We start from the raw sequence: 228 nt of genomic DNA on the forward strand, positions 1-228 counted from the left end.
CTCCCCACACACGGAGACGCACACCAACACACTGAAACGTTCTCACAGGTGGAGACACACGCACTGAGACGCACGGAGACACACTCACATGCACACTCCCCACACACACACGGAGACGCACACCAACACACTGAAACGTTCTCACACGCGGAGACACACACACATGGATACACACGGAGACACACTCACACGCATTCCCCACACACACATGGAGACATACACCAACAC

Source organism: Neomonachus schauinslandi, chromosome 9 (genome assembly GCF_002201575.2).
Source record: "Neomonachus schauinslandi chromosome 9, ASM220157v2, whole genome shotgun sequence".
Lineage (NCBI taxonomy): Eukaryota > Metazoa > Chordata > Mammalia > Carnivora > Phocidae > Neomonachus > Neomonachus schauinslandi.